Source organism: Panthera onca, chromosome B2 (assembly GCF_046562875.1).
Source record: "Panthera onca isolate mPanOnc1 chromosome B2, mPanOnc1 haplotype 2, whole genome shotgun sequence".
NCBI lineage: Eukaryota > Metazoa > Chordata > Mammalia > Carnivora > Felidae > Panthera > Panthera onca.
The window spans coordinates 71,030,304-71,048,584 of NC_138343.1; the positions used below are offsets into that span (position 1 = coordinate 71,030,304).

An 18,281-nucleotide genomic window follows, 5' to 3' on the forward strand; every position below is an offset into this window, starting at 1 on the left:
AGCTGGTCAGCAACTCACTTTTGCCCTGGGATTTTTAGCCATGCAGGCATGGTTACCATCAATGCCTTTAAAAAGATTTATGCTTAAAAAAATATTTTACAAACCTTTTGTAAAACAGAGGCTGCCAAATAAATTGGATGACATTTCTGTCCCATTTGATTCCTGGCATTAGGCCAAGACCTCTATTAAAATCAAAGAATGCAGTCAGCTCTTCAAGCACTGTCTCTTTCTGCAACTGTGGTTTTGCAAAGACCCTGCAGATTCTGTAGCCCAGAAGGCTGCATGTCCTGAGTGGGTGCTTTCCTTTTTAGCAGTAGCAGAATAACAGGACACTGAGCATCACGCAGAGGCCTCAACCCAGCCTTATTCCTTCCACTCAGACACACTGTCTAATGTGGGAATTGCACCCCAGGGAACCAGACATCAAGGTTTCAGTCATTCATTGAAATACTGCCCCATAAAACACCACTCCATTTTCTTGCACCAGACACAGGGGCAGGTATGTGTGCACATGCCTCTCTGGGTTAGGAAATTGCTAAGGAAAAGCAGAGCAGAGCTGGTAGAAGCAAGTTCTAGGTTCCAAGGTTTCTAAGAAGCCATGTTTGACAGCACACCACATTTTCTGTTTCATTGGTTTCCATTAATTTTTTAAATGTTATTCTAAGTCAGATAAGCGATTTTTCAACCAGGATGGGGTTATATTTCTGAGAATGCAGATAAAATCAAACTTTAAATTTTGGTAAGGGAATGCAACTTAAATTCTACGTTAGAAAACTTAAGTTTTGTGTTCGTGTTCAGTAAGCTTGGCTAGGAGCCTGGGTGTGGGAAGTCGGAATGTAGAACCAAGCTCAGAGATGGGGTGAAGGGCTTACTCTTGAAGCTAGGACTAACAAGTCTTGTCAATCCAAGGATAGAGGCCAAAAGTGGCTCTGGGAAAGGATGGCCTAACTTCTGGGCTTTTCAGGGTGAACTCAGAGCCTCAAAGAAGAAATGATATAAATGAATAGCTGGCTTCCTAGACCAAAGAGAAGGAGGGCCATGCACTTAAATTCATGGATTTTTAAGAGTTGGAGGGTGCTTCCTAATGTTACAGATGAGGAAACAGAGATCCAAGGGAACAGCTGTCTCTATCAGGCTCATTTATGTGATGGGGGTTGGGAGTGGTGGGAAGCAAACGGACAAAAGGTAGGCAGGGAATTGTTTTTCTCTTTGTTTCACAAGTTTGGTTGCATCTTCCCAGCTTCATCGGCCATTTTCTGCCCTACAAGTGATGTATTCCAGTGTGCAGATAGGTATCGTTGTGCAGTGTAAGAACCAGGCATCTTAATCCGGGCCTTCACGGTGCACAATAGCATACCACAAGCAGGGTGTGAGACACCGTTTTCCTAAAGACATTAGAAAAAGCACATTAGTCCTGAAGCTATTCAAATAGTTGGAAGAGCTAGTTCAAATTGCTGTTCTGCCTCGACTGCTATGGCTCAGTAGAGAAAATTTCATTTAAAAAGCAAAACAGAAGGATTTCAAATCTGATGTTTGAAAATAGGTTCTTACAGAACAGTATTTACCTGGTTCAAAAGACAACCCACAAAGGAATTATGCACTCATAAAGAAGGCTCAAAACTGTTAAAATAAGCCAGCACTGTTTCTCATTTCTAAAGTGGTAGATTTAAAGTGGTAGAAGGGTTGGGAATCTTTGTCATCTGTGCTGGCAGACACAGGCAAAGAAATGTGTACTCTGAGGTGAGGGTGATTTTGCAATAGAGTTTGGGTTCAGAAACCAAACAGGTATTGGGGAATTTTCTTCAAATAGAGCTTCTGCAAGAGTGAGCAAAAGAATGAGAGAAGGTTCTAACCTACACATTGGACTTTGCCCTAGCTTGCACGGTGCATAATGACACTGTAGAAGCCACAGAGAGGAAGAATTTAACCTTCTGAATGATTAAAAAAAAGAACTATTGAATATCATTGAACGAAGAGATTTTCTTACATAAATTACCAAGCTGTATGTCTCTTGGTATTTCCAGGCTAACAATTCTTTTCAACTGCTATGTGTTCTAGGCATGCCAAAGTCAATGTGGGGCAAAGAGGAAGGAAGGGGGAGATTCCAGTCACCCTTCCCTATTCTTCCTTCATTGTTGAAAGTTAATTTCTTTGGCCTTTCCAGTTCAATATTTTGTTCCATGATGTGTGTGGTAGACAGAATAATGGCTCCCCAAAGATCTGAATCCCCAGAACCTGTGAGTATATACCTGACACAGCAGAAGGGACTTGGCAGGTGTAATAAAGTTAAGGATTTTTTTATGGAGAATTATCCTGGAATATCAGGGTGGGTGTAGTGTAAACATGAAGGCCCTTAAAAGGAATAGAGGGAGGCAGGGAGTCAGACAAAGATACGTGACAGTGGAAGCAGAGGTCTGGGTGATGCAATTCCTGGCTTGGAAGATAGGAAGAGGGTCACAAGCCCAGGAGTGCAAGCAGATTCTAGGAGCTGGAAAAGGCAAGGAAATGGATTCTCCTCTAAAGTTTCTAGATAGAATGTGGCCATGCCAATACCTTGATTTTAGCCCATAAGACCCATTTTGTGACTTCTGACTTCTAGAACTATAAGAGAACAAATTTGTGTTGTTTTAAGCCACTAAGCTTATGGTAATTTGATACAACAGTCATAGAAAACTAATTTAATGCCTCACCACAAATCTGTGAATAGAGAAAGACAATCATAGAATTCTTTTCAGCATCTTTGGTGGTTGGTGCCTGGCTGTTTCTCATACAAAAGTGCTAGGGAATCAGGTAGTGACCAGTGAGGCTTTGTTCAGAGCCCAAGATGCAGCCATTTCCTTCTGAGCTGCACCAGCCTTGTCTTGGACTTTGTGGGACACTTGTGTTTCTGAACCTGTAGCTCTTGGGAATTGCACAGAGGACTTTGCATTCCTAATTTCCTCACGGCCTGTTTCTTTCCCCCAGGCATCGGTGTCATCAGAGCACATGGCATGTTTTTTGCAATTTCTTCTGTGTCAGAGAAGACCCAAGAAAGTTTCTTGGTGCCAAAATAGGGGTTTTGCATCAGCATTGGTGATGTTTGCCATGGTGGCATTCTGAACTTGGTCACAGACCACCTTGTCCACACAAATTGTCATTGAATCCTTGGTAAATTTCTTCTCAGGCGGAATAACCTGTGAAATAGTGTCCACTTGGATCAAGCAATCACTCATTGCAAGAAAAAGAATAAATCAGGTTCTTTGGCTCTTCCTTAAAAATTGTGACTCAATCTAAAGAATATAGTTCTTTCGCATTCTTCTAGGATAATTACACACATTTTATTGCTATGGGGAAAGTTATGATGGGCCAAAATCCATCTGCAAGGTTACAGCCTGTACAGGGCAGATTTTAATCCTAAGCACACTGCAGAATCCCTGTTACTCAACAAATACCTGTTGGACAGGTAAATGAAGAAATAAGTAAATGACAACAACTGTTTGTGAAATAGGTTTTCAATTAAACTATTGATGGATGTGGGTCTAGTATTCTTCTTTTAGTTTTTTTAAAAATATTCATTTTTGAGAGACAGAGACAGAGCATGCACATGTGCGCACATTCACGCGCGGGGGAGGGGCAGAGAGCGAGAGAGAGACACTCAGAATTTGAATCGGGTTCCAGGCTTTGAGCTGTCAGCACAGAGCCCAACACAGGACTCAAACCCACGAACTGTGAGATCATAACCTGAGCTGAAGTCAGTTGCTTAACCAACTGAGCCACCCAGGTGCCCCATTTTTTAAGTTTTTTTTTTAAGTTTGTTTATTTATTTTGAAAGAGACAGAAACAGCTTGAGTGGGGAAGGGGCAGAGAGAGGGAGAGAGAAAGGATTCCAAGCAGGCTCTGTGCTGCCAATGCAGAGCCTGACGTGGGGCTCACACTCACAAAACTGTGAGATCATGACCTGAGCCAAAACTAAGAATCGGATGCTTAACCGATTGAGCCACCCAGGTGCCCCGGGTCTAGTATTCATAATTTATGAAGTGTTTATGAATTTATGAAGTGTTTTCACACATTGATTTACTTGCTCATTTGTGAAATTTTTTCTGTACACCTTAGCTTTTCATTTTAATTTAAAACAAGAGTCTATAAGTAAAAAATAAAATACTAAGAAAAAAATAACATTTTCATCCATGAAAAATTATCATTTTTGTGTGTGCCTATATTTTAGGATTCTTAGGTTGATAAGTCCGAAATTCATGGTTTTATTTTAAATAGCTATATTGCTTATATTAAGAAATTCATCTTTAGATAGCCCAGCAGCTAAATTATCTGAAGTTATTAAAATATATAAATTTCATTTGATTCCACTTTTTTCTTAATGTTTATTTATTTATTTTTGAGAGAGACAGAGAGAGAGAGAGAGGAGGGAGGAGAGAAAGAGAGAGAGAAGCAGTGAGAGAGGGAGACACAGAAACTGAAGCAGGCTCCAGGCTCTGTCTGAGCTGTCAGCACAGAGCCCAACACAGAGCTCAAACCCACGAACCGGACTATGAGATCATGACCAGAGCTGAAGTTGGACGCTTAACCAACTGACCGAACCAGGCACCCCTGATTCCATTTTTAAAATACTTATTTGCCTTAAAAAGGAAAATTTTTACTTTTATAATGTAACATAAAGATAAATTTTATCCCTAGAATGTTTAAAATAGTGACAATGTCAACTGCCTGATTATTTAACAATAGAAGAGAATTTGCTCTTCATTCTATATAAATCTGAAACTCCCTTTAATACTAGCGGATACAGGGAGGCCAGAAATGAGACTAATTCATTTAAATTTAGAGCAATTTGTTATATGGTGGCATTTCTTTTCTGTAAAAATATAAAAAATTCAGGAGATGCAAAAGCAGGTTTTGCTGCAAACTGTGCACTAAAATAAGAATGGAAAGTGGACAAAAACTAGAACAGTAATTGTGAATTGCCTTTTTTTTATGGTTAAGGGCACTTTTCTGCTCAATAGTTTTAATAAAGAAATCCCCCTAGCTATCCCCCCAATCAGTTTGAACATAACTCAAGCATTATACACATTGTTCCCTGGATTTATGCCTTCATGGTTTCAAATTATGTCCAGCATCCTGCCAAGACTTAGATCGTTGTACCGTAGTTAAAAATCAGATTCCAAAGCAACTAGAAATCCATGTTTTCCCTGTTTCAAAATAAGATTCTATTTACAGTAAACCTAAAAAAATGGTTTTTGTAGTTGAGCAAGTCGTCAGTAGAATTATAGACCGCTCAGAGAGATGAAGTTCAAATGAACTTCGTGATACTTTCTTTTCCAAATTCTCAGCTAAATATCTTCAGGCATTGGTTCCCAAGCTACAGGATGTCAGTCTCTGAGGTTCCAGGATGTTACTGCAAGGGCTTCTCAGCTTCCTAGATGGCTGTTCACGGAATAGTTTAGATGTTACACACATAAATGTGCTACCAGCTTCCAAACGTATGTGCTAGATGTTAATGTGATTCATACAACTCCAATTCATTAGCTAAGTCACTATAACTGTTTTTCGTAATATATCTCCTCTGTCAATGGGCAATTGCTTTGCGGGAAGGATAGTATTGGGTAATATTTCTTAAAATTAAGAAGTCTTTGGTTAAAAATTAGAGCAGTGGCTCCTGGGTGGCTCAGCCAGTTGAGTGTCCGTCTTCAGGTCAGGCCATGATCTCACGGTGCATGGGTTCAAGCCCCACGTGGGTCTCTGTGCTGACAGCTCAGAGCCTGGATTCTGCTTGGGATTCTGTATTTCCTTCTCTCTCTGCCCCCTCCCCTGCTCACACTCCATCTCTCTCGCTCAAAAATAAACATTTAAAAATATTAGAGCAGATACATAACTAGAGAAAATAGCCATGCCAATGGTCATCTGTATTGACAAAAATATATAAAGACAGCAATAAACACCTACCCAACTAATTGTCAGAGATCTATGCTTCTCTCAGCTCATAGTGATAGCCCTGGGCAAATAACCCCAGATATGTTAACACAAAAAATAATACAATTTAGGTAAAACAAAGAAACTTTATTTAACACTTCATGAAGTAGACCGTCTCCTTTCAGAGAACTGCAAAATGGGGACAGAAGGACCAGGGGCTTTTATAGGATAAAGAATAAAGAACAAAGAAGAGAAAAATAGTAACTATCAGGTTGGCTGAGGCCACACAGTCAACCTTGTTTGGGGTGAGAAGGTCCCGAGGTGGCTAGGCGTTTGCAGATTGGCTGACTGGATACAGGGCGTCTTAGACCTTCATCTTGGGCCTAGAAAGTTATTTCAACATATCTCAAGCTTCAAATGTATTGCCAGACAATTTGGAAAATATGTTTTAAACCCTCTTATATTTGAGGGATTGTGCTCCCACAAAAAGGAAGGTGCACAGGCCCAATAATCCACCACAAAACTGTGCATCCTTCCTCTGGGCAGTTGTGATTGAATTCTTCATGGCTAGCAAAGTCGTTTCAGGCATTGACATTTGAGATCTCACTGTACATCTAGGAACATTGGCAAGGAACAAGAAGTATTTTGAAATAGAATAGAAGTGCACTGTGGTGTTGTAACTGAACTCAAGGGGTTCACCACTTGGGGCGTATTTAGTTGAACACAAGGAAGTGTTGAAAGCAAAGAACTTTTATTGTTATAAGTAAGGAGATGGGCAGATAGCTCTCAAAGCACTGTCTTCCTGTGGGGTTAGTACAGGAAGCTGTTACTCAGTGTATTAGGGGGGCAGGGGCAGGGAGCTGGCGTATACATGAAGGGACTTGTACATTTTCTATTGAGCACTTCTGCACAACTGCATTTGTCTGGTATGTCAACGTGCTAGTGCATACACTGTATGTTCAAAAAATGATGGGAAACCCCACCCATAAGAGAAGATCTGAGCATGAAAATGAGCTAAATGTAGAAACTAACTCCTAGATGACCCAGATGTAGACTTTAGCGGACAAAGACTATAAAGAACCTATGATAAATGTGTTAAAAAATATATTCAAAGAAAAAAAATACATGCGATTATTAAATTTCTCATAGAGATGTTTAAATTTAATGCCACATTAAATGTGCATCTCTAAAACAATGGTTAAAAGAGAGAATCCCTTTCAAAAAAAAAGGGAAAGGAAAGAAAAGGAAAGGAAAGGAAAGGAGCTAAAGAGGTAACTGGGGCAAAGGGGGAGGGGTGCGGGATGGGGCTTCGGCAGGGTCCTCAGCTTCAAACCAGCTCAAACTGGTTCACCTAAGGGGCTGTCAGGTGAAACTCTTAGCTGGATGTCTTCTAGGTGGGAACTGCTGGTTCTGCAAAACAAAACACATTCCTTCCCTGCTTTTGTCCCTTCGCCTCCTCCCTTCTGCGAATAGCTTTCAGCCCTCTTATTTGAGTGACTTCCTGTTGCATCCTGGCTCCCGGTATCAGCAAATGGCTGACCAACAACCCTGGCTCAAAACCAGCCTAAAGCAGTCTGGAGGCAGAGGGGAGTCTAGCTGTTTCCTTGTGTTATGACTAATTTCTCTCCTCGGGACCACTACTACTGTTTATTTCAAATTCACCAGGAGTCAGCAATTGTTCTAAATTCTTTGCCATTATTTCATTTAAATCTTGTAACACTTAAGACACAGCAAATGAAGAAACAGATGGTGAGAAATTAGGTGGACTTGAGGTCATTTGAGTGAGGAGTGGTAGATTTAACAGATTTAACTTCAAACCCTTTAGCTTTAGCAGATACCGGTGACAGGCCAAACCCTGACCGGAGATGTGAATTGGTCAAAGTCCTCCCTCTTCTTTGTCTCCTGTTGTTTACTGATAAATGTTTCAGGGCAGCCCCTCCTTCTGTATAACTGGTATAACTTGGTGGCTCAAAGTGAGTCACATACAGCTAGATTCACATCCCTATTCTGTTACTTGCTGCACGTCTTGCTGTTCCTTGCTTGTTGTCTTGTGCAACTGACTTAACCTGTAGCCGGGTGCAAGAGCACCTGGCTCTGGGGATCCCACACAGACCAGGTTTGGCCACTCATCACTGACAAAATCCAAAGGCAGAGAGAGGAGTGGTGATGAAACAAGAAATTTATTTTAGTGAGGCCAACACCAGGAAGACAGCAGACTCACATCTCAAAGACTGTCTCCAAAATGCTGAAAATACTTCCAGGTTTATATAAGGAAAACATGGGGCAAAGGTGGGTGGGGTACTTGCAGGTGATCCATGAAGGTCAAATCGATCATTGTCTTGCAGTCCTTATTGCATGAGGGGGTAGTTTCAGTTCCCATCAGGGGACGCTTTGTTCTAGGGATCTTCCCCCAGAGCCAAGAGGAAAAGTGGAAAGAAGAACCCAACCAGAAAGTTCGAGGCCAAAATGGAGGCAGCCAAATGAAATTCTCTTTCAAATCGGTCAACCTTTTTCCCATAAGGATCTTGTGATGAAATTAGACAGCACTATCATTCATTCAAATTTTAGCTGAAAACTCATGGCCTTCCAGCAATCTAGGTACAGGCTACTGACAGAGTTCTGTCCTCACAGCTGAAAGTTTAGTTTGGCAGTGTGATGTTATGGTTAATAATAAATATATATTGGGTCTTCATCTGTTTCTGGCACAGAGCCCCTAACCCCTTCCCCCGCCCCCAATGGCCTAAGTTATTAGCATGACAAAGGTATGTTTTGATATTTTAATGAGGTAACTTTTGGAAGGCACCTAACGATGGGGGCTGGTTGCCTTTGGAGCCAACCACATGATTAGGAGATTAGTAATTTTAGTCTCCTTTCTATCCTCCTCCGACCTCTGGGGACCTGGGAGGGGGACTGGAGGTTGGGTTCAACCTCCAACGGCAAAAGATTTAATCAATCATGCCAATGTAATGAGGCCATAAAAACCCAAAAGGATGTTTGTAGAGCTTTTAGGTAGGTGAACAGGTGGAAATGCTGGGAAAGTGGTGTTACTCTTCCCACATACCTTGCCCTATGCATCTCTTCCATCTAGATGTTCCTCTGCATCCTTCATCATGTTCTTTTATAATACATTGATAAACGTAAGTGTTTCCCTGGGTTCTGTGAGCTGCTCTAGCAAATAATCAAATCCAAGGGGAGGAGATGGGCACCTCCAATTTGCAGCCAAGTCAACCAGAAGTTGTGGGTAACTTGAGGACCTACTAGTTGCCATTGGCATCTGAAGTGGGGACGGTCTTGTGGCACTGAGCACTTAACTTACGGGATCTGATGCTTACTCCAAGTAGACCGTGTCAGCATTGAGTTAAAATATAGCATCCCTAGCTGGTGCCACAAAGAACTGCTTGGTGGGGAAAAACCCCTACACATGTGATCAGAATTGTCAGAAGTGAAGTGTTCTGCGTAAAACTAAAGGAGACATGTAGGAGGGAAAGACTTTTTTTCAATACAAGGTGTCAGGAAATTAAAAAAAATATATGTAATTCATAGCATGTAACGCTATGAAGAAACATAAAGCATGGTTAGAGAATGAGGAGATGGAGTGATAGGGCTGCTGTTTTAGATAAAGTTGTAATGTATGTTAATGTCAAACTCTTAACATTAGGACCTGACACATAGACGCAAGAGCTGTTGTCCATTATTGTCATTAGGCCATCCTGTTAATTCTAGCAGAAGAATTTTGGGGGACGACACTGAGGGGCCTTGTTTGGGTCTCATGTATGTATCTCCGAACCAATCACTATAACCAGGTTAATAGGTCATCCTGAGTCACATGACTTTTCTCGTGGTCAGGGACGAAGGAGACCCTGACCTGATAAGCCCTCTCTCTACCTGGATTGGAGTCAAGGTGGCACAGTTCTCCAAAGAATAGACAAGGCTATTACTGGGGTGGGGGTGGGGGAACACTGTTAATAAATACTTGTTAATCCAAGTTTCTTGGGAGAATACAACTAAAAGATATTCAGTGGAGAAACATTTTGTATCAGGATTAGGTTCTGAATTCAAAATGCCCTCTTAGTTAGAACCCAGCCTACTGGGAAGTCCTAATTCCAGCACCAGAATGAATTACTCTTTTCTTCCCCCTTAGCGTTCGCTTTAAGTGTAATTACCGTCTGTCACCATACAATGTTATTACAATGTTACTGACTATGTTCCACATGCTGTACTCTTCATCTACGTGACTTATTTATTTTATAACTGCAAGTTTGTACTTCATAGTTCCCTTTATTTATTTTGCCCATCCCTCCATCCACCTCCCCTCTGGCAACCACCAGTTCTCTATATTTAGAAGTCTATTTTTGGTTTGTGTCTTCATTTGTTTTGTCCTTCTTCATATAAGTGAAATCATATATTTGTCTTTCTGTCTTACTTATCTCTCAGCATTATACCATCTAAGTCCATCCTTATCAAATTGGTAGGATCATTCTTTCTTATGGCTGAGTAATATTCCATTGTATACATCCATTGCACACACATCCTCTTTCTCCATTTATCCCATGGACACTTGGGTTTCCATATTTTGGCTATTGTAAATAGTGCTACAATAAACATAGGGGAGCATGCCTTTTTGATTTAGTGTTTTTGGGTTCCTTGGGGAAATAGCCAGTAGTGGAATTATTAGATCATGTGGTGTTTCCATATTTAATTTTTTGAGGAATCTCTATACATTTTCCACCGTGGCTGCACTAGTTTGCATTCCCACCAACAGTGCACAAATGTTCACTTTTCTCCACTTCCTTACCAACATTTGAGGTTGTCTTTTTGAATTTTTTTGTCTTTTTGAATCCAGCCATTCTAACTGGTATCAGGTGATATCTTATTGTGGTTTTGACTTGCATTTTCCTGATGGATAAGTGATGTTGAGCATCTTCTCATGTGTCTGTTGGCCATCAGTATGTAGTCTTTGAACAAAAGATCTGTTCAGGTCCACTGTCCATTTTTAGTCAGATGATGATGATTATGATTAGTGTTGAGTTGTATAATTCTTTATATATTTTGAATATTAACCCCTAATTGTATATACCATTTGCAAATATCTTCTCCCACTCACTAGGTTGCCTTTTGTAATGGTTTCCTTTGCTGTGCAAAAGTTTTGTATTTTAGTGTAGTCCCAATAGTTTATTTTTACTTTTGTTTCCCTTGTCTAAAGAGATATATCCATCAATATGCTGCTAAGTCTTGTTCAAGAGACTACTGACTATATTTTAGGAGTTTTATGGTTTCAGGTCTCACATTTAGGTCTTTAATGCATTTTTAATTTACTTTTGTGTATGGTGTAATAAAGTGGTCCAGTTTCATTCTTTTGTATGTAGCTGTCCAGTTTTCCCAGCATTATTTATTGAAGAGACTGTCTTTTCCCCATTGTATATTCTTGACTCCTCTGTTAGAGATTAATTGATCATGTAAACATGGATTTGTTTCTGGACTCTCTAGTCTATTCTGTTGATCTATGTGTCTATTTTGTGCCAGTATCGTACTGTTTTGATTACTATAGCTTTGTAGTATAGTTTGAAATCTGGGACTGTGATACCTCCAGCTTTGTTCTTTTTCAAGTTTGCTCTGGCTCTTTGGGGTCCTTTGTGGCTCCATATAACCCTTAGGACTATTCTAGTTCTGTGAAAAATGTTGGTATTTTGGTAGGGAATGCATTGAATCTGTAGATTGCTTTGGGTAGTATGGACATTTTAACGGTATTAATATTTACAATCTGTAAGCACAGAATATCTTTCCATTTGTGTCATTTTCAGTTTCTTTTATCAGGGTCTTATAATTTTCAGAGTATAGGTCTTTCATCTCTTTGGTTAAATTTATTCCTAGGTATTTTATTCTTTTCAGTGTAATTATAAATGGGATTATTTTCTTAATTTATCTCTCTACTACTTCAGTATTGGTGATAGAAATGCAAATATTGGTGTATATTAATTTTTTACTCTGTAACTTTACTGAATTCATTTATCACTTATAATAGTTTTTTGGTTGAGTCTTTAGGGTTTTCTAAATATAATATGTCATCAGCAAATAGTGACAATTTTCCTTCTTCCTTACCAATTCAAATGCCTTTTATTTCTTTTTCCTCCCTGATTGCTGTGGGTAGGACTTCAATACTATGTTGACTAAAAGTGATGAGAGTGGACATCTTTGTCTTTTTTTTCTGATCTTAAAGGAAAAGTTTTCTGTTTTTCACCACTGAGAATATTAGGTGTGGGTTTTTCATATGTGACCTTTATTTTGTTGAGTTATTTTCCCTCTAAACCATTTTGTTGAGAATTTGTATCATGAACAGATGTTGAATTTTGTCAAATGCCTTTTCAGCATCTGTTGGGGTGATCTTATGGTTTTTATCCTTCCTCTTGTTAATGTGATTTATTGCCTTGGTTGATTGCAAATATTGAACCACCCTTGTATACCGGAATAAATCCCACTTGATTGTGTTGAATGATTATTTTAATGTATTGTTGAATTTGGTTTGCTAATATTTTATAGAGTGTCTTTGCATCTATATTCCTCAGGGATACTGGCCTGTAGTTTTCTTTTTTGGTAGTGCCTTTTTCTGGTTTTGGTATCAAAGTAATGCTGACCTTGTAGTGAATTTAAAAGTTTTCCTTTTTCCTTGATGTTTTAGAATAGCTTGAGAAGAATAGACATTAACTCCTATTTAAAGGTTTGGTAGAGGGGCGCCTGGGTGGCTGTCAGTTAAGCATCTGACTCTTGATTTAAGTTCAGGTCATGATCTCACAGTTCATGTGTGAGAACTGTATTGGGCTCTGTAATGTTAGCACAGAGTCTGCTTGGGAATCTCTCTCTCTCTCTCTCTCTCTCTCTCTCTCTGTCTCTCCCTCCCCCCCCCCACCCTCCCCTGCTCACACACTCTGTCTTTGCCCCGCCCCCTCCCCTGCTCACATGCTCTCTCTCTCAAGATAAATAAATAAACTTTTACATCTTTGGTTAGATTTATTCCTAGGTATTTTATGCTTCTTGGTGCAATTGTGAATGGGATCAGTTTCTTCATTTGTCTTTCTGTTGCTTCATTGTTAGTGTATAAGAATGCAACTGATTTCTGCACGTTGATTTTGTATCCTGCAACTTTGCTGAATTCATGTATCAGTTCTAGCAGACTTTTGGTGGAGTCTATCGGATTTTCCATGTATAATATCATGTCATCTGCAAAAAGCGAAAGCTTGACTTCATCTTTGCCAATTTTGATGCCTTTGATTTCCTTTTGTTGTCTGATTGCTGATGCTAGAACTTCCAGCACTATATTAAACAGCAGCGGTGACAGTGGGCATCCCTGTCGTGTTCCTGATCTCAGGGAAAAAGCTCTCAGTTTTTCCCCGTTGAGGATGATGTTAGCTGTGGATCCTGAGAAACATAACAGAAACCCATGGGGGAGGGGAAGGAAAAAAAAAAAAAAAAAAGAGGTTAGAGTGGGAGAGAGCCAAAGCATTAGAGACTGTTAAAAACTGAGAACAAACTGAGGGTTGATGGGGGGTGGGAGGGAGGGCAGGGTGGGAGGGAGGGCAGGGTGGGTGATGGGTATTGAGGAGGGCACCTTTTGGGATGAGCACTGGGTGTTGTATGGAAACCAATTTGACAGTAAATTTCATATATTAAAAAATAAAAAAATAAAAAAAAGATAAATAAATAAACTTAATAAAAAAGTTTGGTAGAATTCACCTGTGATTCCTTCTGATTCTAGACTTTTGGTTGTTGGGGTTTTTTTTTATTATGAATTCAGTGTTACTACTAGTAATTGGTCTGTTCAAATTTTCCATTTCTTATTCGGTTTTGGAAGGTTGTATGTTTCTAGGAATTTATTAATTTCTCCTAGCTTTCCAATTAGTTGGCATATAATTTTTCATAATATTCTCCTATAATTCTTTATATTTCTGTGGTATTAGTTGTTATTTCTCTTCCTTCATTTCTGATTTTGAGTTCTCTTTTTCTTGATGGGTCTGGCTAAAGATTTATCAATTTTGTTTATCTTTTCAAAGAACCAGCCTTTAATTTTATTGATCTTTTCCATTGTTTTTTTTAGTCTCTATTTTATTTATTTCTTCACTCATCTTATTTCCTTCTACTGGCTTTGGGCTTTGTCCCTCTTTTTTCTACCTCCTTTAGGTGTAAGCTTAGGTTGTTTGAGATATTTCTTGAGGAATATCTGCATTGCTATAAACTTCCCTTCTTAGAAGAGCTGCTTTGGTTGCATCCCAAAGATTTTGGACCATTATGTTTTCATTTTCATTTATTTCTATGTGTTTTTAAAATTTTTCTCTTGATTTCTTTGTTGACTCATTGGTTGTTTAGTAGCGTCTGTTTGGCCTTTGTGTGTGTGCATTTTTTCATGTTTTTTTTTTCTTGTAATTGATTTCTAGGTTAACACTGTTGTCAGAAAAAAATGCTTGATAAGATTTTAGTTTTCTTGCATTTATTGAGACTTGTTTTGTGGCCTAACATGTGATTTATCCTGAAAAATGCTCCATGTGTACTTGAAAAAAAAAATGTGTATACTGATATTTTGGGATGGAATATTCTGTATAATCTGTTATGCCCATCTGGTCTAATATGTGGTTCAAATAACGGTTTCCTTATTGATTTTCTGTCTGGATGATCTATCCATTGATGTAAGAGTGTGTTAATGTCCCATACTATTATCGTATTACTGTTGCTTTCTCCCTTATGTCTGTTAATATTTGTTTTATGTATTAAAGTGTGCCTATGTTGGGTTCATAGATATTTACAATTGTTATATCCTCTTGTTGGATTGATCCCTTTATCATTGTGTGGTGCCCTTCTTTGCCTCTTGCTACAGTCTTTGTTTAAAGTCTCTTTTGGAGCTTGGGCAGCAGCAGTAGTGGCAACAGTGAAGCAGCCCAGCTTCGTGAAGGCTCTTGTTTCACCATGGCACATAGGCACCTGGTACAAACCTGCCCCACTTCCATGAAGCCCAAAAGTAAGGTCAGTTCTGCCAAGGAAGTGGTGGAAGGAGGAGCCTAAGGGGAGGTCAGCAAGGTTGTTAGTTAAACCTGCTCCTGCAAAAGTGGAAATGAAGCCAAAAAAGGTAACAGGAAAGGATAACTCCTCAAACAAAAAAGTGCAAACAAAAGGGAAAAGGGGAGCAAATAGGCTGGAGGAAAACAGGCTGGAGTGGCTAACCAGGAAACAAAAGAAGACTTACCTGCAGAAAATGGAGAAACTAAAAATGAGGAGAGTCCAGCCTCTGGTGAAGCAGGAAAGAAAGAAGCCAAGTCTGATTAATATCAAATAACATGTCTTATCAGTGGTCACTGTCTTCCTTCTTGTACAACCCACAGGAATATTTTTATCAACTATTTTGTAAATGCAAGTTTTTTAGTAGCTCTAGAAACATTTTTAAGAAGGAGAGAATCCCACCTCATCCCATTTTTTAAGTGTAAAAGCTTTTATTAAGAGGTGAAATCATTTGCTTGTTGTTTATTTTTAGGTACAACCAGAAAATAGTGGGGTATTGAATATGGGACGCTTTGACTATCTTGGGTGTCAGATAAACATTCCATAGATGAGGTAGATTTTGTATCATATAATACCAAGCAAATGGTGATTTGGAGTCAGTCATGCATTTAATATGTCTTGAACATTTTAAATTACTTTTATTCCCATGTTATTTTTGGTAGAATTGTTGCCTAAAGAAAACTATTCCTTGATCTTGGCTCTTCACGTCAGAATTTTGTGCACTCTGTAACATCTTGGTAATAGTAGTCAAGTTTTCCTAGTAAATTTGTGAACGTGCTGTGCAAGATTGAAAATTTGAGTATGTACTGTATATGGTATTAAATTGTGAATTAATAGGACTTAACAATGTTACAGCATATCAACATTTGAAGGTATTGGTACTTGATATACTGTTAAGAAAAATTTGTATCCAAATTTTAAACTAGAAGTTCACTGGAATAACTTTTAGAAAAGAATCACAATTACATGATTTTTTAGATTTTTGGTATATAGGTTAAGAATTGTGTACAAATTGAAATATCTATATTGATCCTCAGAACAACCAATAAAAACTCAATTATGAAAGAAAAAAAGTAAAGTCTATTTTGCCCAGTATAAGTAATGCCAGCCTGGATTTAATTTTTTTTTTTTCATGTCAATTGGCATGGTATATGTTTTACCATCACTTTCAGTCTGTATGTGTCTTTAGGTCTGAAGTCAGTCTCTAGTAAGCAGCATATAGATGGGTCTTGTTTTTTATCCACTCATTCCTCTGTTCTTTTCTTCTTTTACTCTTTCCATGTGAGTGACTTTCTTTACTGCTATTTTTGGCTTTATTTTCGTGTATCTATTATAGGTTTTGGTTTGTGGTTACTATAAGGTTCATTTAAAACATCCTAAGAATATAGTAGTCTGTATTAAGTTGATGGCCCTTTAAGAAGAAGGAACATAGAAGAATTATAAAAGCAACCAGAAAACAAACAAAAATACTAATTAGTATATATCTGTCAATAATTACTCTAAATGTAAATAGACTAATGAGTCCAATCAAAAGACATAGGGTGACTGACTGGCTTTTCTTTCCAGTTAAAGAATTCCCTTTAACATTTCTTGTAGGGCTGGTTTAGTGATAATGAATTCCTTTAACTTTTGTTTGTCTGGGAAACTCTTTTTATCTCCTTCTGAATGGAAACCTTACTGGATGACAACCTTGCTGGGTAAAATATTACTGGTTTAGGTCTTTCCCATTCATCACTTTGGCTGTATCATGTCACTCCCTTCGGACCTGCAAAGTTTGTGATGAAAAATCAGCTGATATCTATATGTTTCCCTCATATGTAACTGTGTTATTTCCCCTTGCTGTTTTTAAAATTCTCTATCATTACTTTTTGCCATTTTAATTATTGTGTGTCTTGATGTGGACCTCTTAGGTTCATCTTGTTAGGAGTTCTTTGTGCTTCCTAGATCTGGATGTCTGTGTCTTTCTCCAGATTAGGGAAGTTTTCAGCTATGATGTCTTCAAAGTCTTCTGCCTTCTTCTTTTCTACTAGAATCCCCTATAATATGAATGTTATTATGCTTGTGATGTCAGAGTTCCCTTAGCTTATTCTCATCTTTTTCAATTCTTTTTTTTTTTTACTATTCAACTTTGTTACTTTCTGTCTTCTAGATTACTGATTCTTCTGCAATTTTATCTACTGCTGATTTCCTCTAGAGTAGTTTGTACTTCAGTTATTGAATTCTCCACTCTGACTGGTTTTTATGTTTTCTATCTTTTTGTTGACGTTTTCATGGAGTTTATCCACTCTTTTCTCAAGTCCAGTGAATATCTTTATGACCATTACTTTGAACTCTTTATCAAGCATATTGCTTATCTATGTTTCATTTAGATATTTTTCTGTGGTTTTGTCTTGTTCTTTCACTTGGGACATATTCCTCCTTCTCCTCATTTTGACTAATGCTCTGCATTTGTTTCTATGTATTAGGTATGTCAGCTACATCTTCTGGTCTTGAAAGTAATGGCATTGTTAAAAGAGGTGCTGTGTATAATCCCCCTCCCCACCCCCGACCTGGTCACCAGAACCAGCTGCTCTAGGCGTTTTCCCTGTGGGGACTGCTTGCCCTCCTGTTGTGGCTGAGCCATGATTGCCTTCAGCCCAGCTGGTTGCAATCACCCACTTGGCCTGCTATGAGTGTACAAGCAGGGTTTGCTCCCTGCACTGTTGAGAGGTCTGTCTATAGTGTCCATAGGCTCAGTTGTGGGTGGGCTGGCTGTCACCCTAGCTAATTGCAGTTACCCCTCTGCAATAGTTGCAGGTGCATCAAAGGGCGGGGCAGGCTCCTTGTGCAGCCAGCTAAGGGGCTCAGCTGCAGGAAATGTGGGTGCAATGGTGTGTGGCCTTATCTCCTCCCTTCCTCAGGGCAGGAGTCACTTTGGAATGACTAGGTCTGCCTGCCAGGTGTCGTGGGGCAGGACTTGCCTTGGAAGCATGCCTGCTGAGGCAGCCTGCTTGGATGGGATAGGTGTGTTAGAGTAAAATAAATGGATAGTGTTAACATTCCCTCTCACAAGCTACTGGCTATCTAGGCTGGAGGAGGGGAAGAGAGGTGGCACCTGCAAGCATTTTTGTTCCAGGAGAAATCTCCTGCCAATCCCTGTGCTCTGGTGAATTCTAGGATTAGTCAGTAAATCTTCCATGTACACCCCAGGTGCTTTTCCAACTATTGCTTCTCTAATGGGTCTCCAGTGAGTTATTTAGTATGCTGGATCTTTAAGGGTAGAGACTCCATTTCCTAGAACTCTCTAGCTCTCCCAGAGTTAAGCATCTGACTTTAAAGCTCTAAGAGTTAAATCCTGT

At 39.2% G+C, this 18,281-nt stretch overlaps 1 pseudogene; it reads left to right on the forward strand.

Moving 5' to 3' along the window:
• The first annotated feature begins 14,853 nt into the window (after positions 1-14,853).
• Positions 14,854-15,400, forward strand: LOC132666450 (non-histone chromosomal protein HMG-14 pseudogene; annotated as a pseudogene).
• The last annotated feature ends 2,881 nt before the right edge of the window (positions 15,401-18,281 follow it).